Genomic DNA, 3,087 nt, shown 5'->3' with positions numbered 1-3,087 from the left:
TGTCTCCTTTCATCGCCTGATGAAGGTTAATATTCAGGAGGATGCCTATATGTTTTTCTTTGGGTTCTCCTTCTTATTTAGCTTCTCTAAGAACCCGAATTATAGGTTCAATGTCCTTTATTTATGGCTAGAAACCAAATATGAGTGAATACATTCCATGTTCCTCTTTTTGGGTCAGGCTTACCTCACTCAGGATAGTGTTTTCTATTTCCATCCATTTGCCCACCTCTACTTTCTGTCTGGTTGTCCCACCTATACTTCCTGCCTGACTACTGGCCAATCAACATTTATTTAAAACATAACTGACAGAATACAGACAATTATCCACACCAGCTCTGTAGACCAGGCTGGCCTCAAACTCACAGAGATCTGCCTTCTTCTGCCTCACGAGTGCTGGCATTAAAGGCGTGTGCCACCACCACTTGGCTAGAATACAATTCTTTTAATGGATGGATAATATTCCATTGTGTGTATATGTTGCCATATCTTTATCTTATTGATGGGCATATAGGTTGATTTACATATTAGCAAATCATAAATGTTTAAAAATAAACATGGGACATGCTTTCTTTGATATTATTTTACATAATTTGAGTTTACATTTAGAATAGTGGTTCTCACTGTGGGTTGCAACTCCTTTAGGGGTTGCATATAAGATATTTACATTAAGATTCATAATAGTAGCAAAATTACAGTTATGAATTAGCAACAAAAATAATTTTATGGTTGGAGGTCACCACAACATGAAAAACTGTTTTATTTATTTTTTGGCTTTTCAAGATAAGGTTTCTCTGTAGATTTGGAGCCTGTCCTAGTACTAGCTCCTGTTGACCAGACTGACCTCAAACTCACAAAGGCCCTCCTGCCTTTGCCTCCTGAGTGCTGGGATTAAAGGTGTGTGCCACTGATGTGGGAGGTCCTTCTGTGTATGTGTTGCTTTGATTGGTTAATGAATAAAGAAGCTGCCTCAGCCTGTGATAGGCCAGACTAGAGCTAGGCAGGGAAAACTAAGCTGAATGCTGGGAGAAAGAAGGCAGAGTGAATGAGAAGCCATGTAGCCACCTCCAGGGACAGATGCACTGGAACCTTGCCAGTAAGCCACAGCCACGTGGCGATACACAGATTAATAGAAATGGGTTAAATTAGGATACAAGAGTAAGCCATAAATACGCTTAAGCTATTGGCCAAACAGTATTGCAAATAATATAGTTTCTGTGTGATTATTTTGGGTGCCAGGAATGAACAAACAGCCTCCAACAACATGCCACCACCGGCCGGCCGAGGAACTGTGTTAAAGAATCACAGCATTAGGAGGGTTGAGAACCACTAATCTAGAAGAAAAGTAGTTGAGTTGTGTGATCAATTTGTTTTTAGCTTTTTAAAAAGAACCTCCACGTTACATTAAAACTGTTTTATTTATTGAATTTTCCTATCAACTGTTGGTGAGTTTTCTTTTCACCATATTCTTCCTAACAATTCACCAGCTTTTCCTTTTCAGGCTACAGTTGTTCTGACTCGAGTGAGATGGTTGCTTTGTAGTTTTAATTTATGTTTCTCTCATAGCTAGTGAGGTTGAATATTTTTCATAAATTTAGTGACCATTTGAGTTTCTTTTCTTAACACGTGTCTGCTCACAGCCTTTGTTTTAAATTGAATCATCTATCTTTGCTGCTTAGTTGCTTGTGTTCCTTATATATTCAGGGTATTAATCCTTTGTTATTTGAATAGTTTGCAAAAATTTACCAACTTGGAGATTTTCTTTACAATCTTGATCATTTTCTTTGCTCTGTGGAATCTTTGTAATTTGACTTAATCCTCTTTGCATATTTTTGGATTTGTTTCTTATGCCTTAGGGGCCTTAGAAAAGAATGACACACAAAATCCCTACAAACATGGTCTTCCCTCCTATCTGGAAGCACTTCCCCTCTGCTTTCTTTAAGTCGTTTCATGCCTTATATTTATGTATTGGATCCTTTTGAGCTTAATTTCTTTCTATAAGGTGAGAGTGGAGTCCAAGCTTCAATCTTTTGCATTTGCATATCTGGTTTCCCATCATAGTACTATCTATAACAGCCTAAAACAAAAGAGATGGATCAAGTAAAAGCAACCACACATGATGTCTGTGTGTGTTAGGAGGAGGAGGAAGACCCTTGTCTGCTTGTCTAAACTGATTCCTGAGGTGCACTATTGAGTGAAAAGAACAGTGTGGAGATGGTGTGGACCCACCATTCATTTCAGGAAAAGCCTAGAGCCTTTGATTTATATTTTATATGCTATGCAAAGATAAACTAGTAAGGTTTATGACAGTGACAGTGCAGGAACAGAATGGAAGGGACTATGTGTCTTAGTTTATAGAATAATTTTTAAGAAAGTTAAATATGTTTTAACATAATTATGAGGCAACATAAACTACAAAAAACACATTGAAATAAATAAATTTGACTGTAAGTTGAGTTCTGTACAGGAAGAATTATTTCAAATCAAAAGGGATGGTACATCAGCATAGTCATTTGACTAGACCCTCTGTGAATTCTATCCTTTAAGAAGGAACCAACACAAAACAAAAGTGAAAATAGACCTTTAAGCATACAAGTTTTGGTGGTGATGATATTGTTATAAAAGGGTTGGCTGTACATTGAACAAACATGTAAATGAGAGCTTATGCTGTTATAAAGAAAGAAAGGACACACAGGCAGGTGATGGATGAAGTCAAGAAAACTCAGCTATACTGAATTTAAGTGGAAATACCAGTATCAACGCATGCTATATTGAAAATAAAAATTAGCCTCATATTGTAAGCTAGCGCAAGTCTTGCCTTGCTATCTTGAGAGCCTTTTCTTAGCTGGTAATTTGTTAATGAACGAGATGAGAACAGTCTCTAAAAACACTACTGACTAGCCACAGAAGGGGCTCAAAGACCAAGACTTATCCAATAATAAGAGATAATTTATCTTCCCCCAGATTGTGGTTCCTGGATATCACTGAGAGGAAGCTGAGCTTTATGGAGGAATGGGTGACTTCGTATCTGGGTAAGTATACAGTAAACATGGATCTACATCTTATAACACTTAAAAGTCTCCACAGAAC

The sequence above is a fragment of the Alexandromys fortis genome, unplaced genomic scaffold, assembly GCF_014885135.2.
Source record: "Alexandromys fortis isolate MF-2015 unplaced genomic scaffold, M_Fortis_MF-2015_v1.1 scaffold_85, whole genome shotgun sequence".
In the NCBI taxonomy this organism is placed as follows: Eukaryota; Metazoa; Chordata; class Mammalia; order Rodentia; family Cricetidae; genus Alexandromys; species Alexandromys fortis.
Note: the sequence above shows the minus strand (reverse complement) of the source record.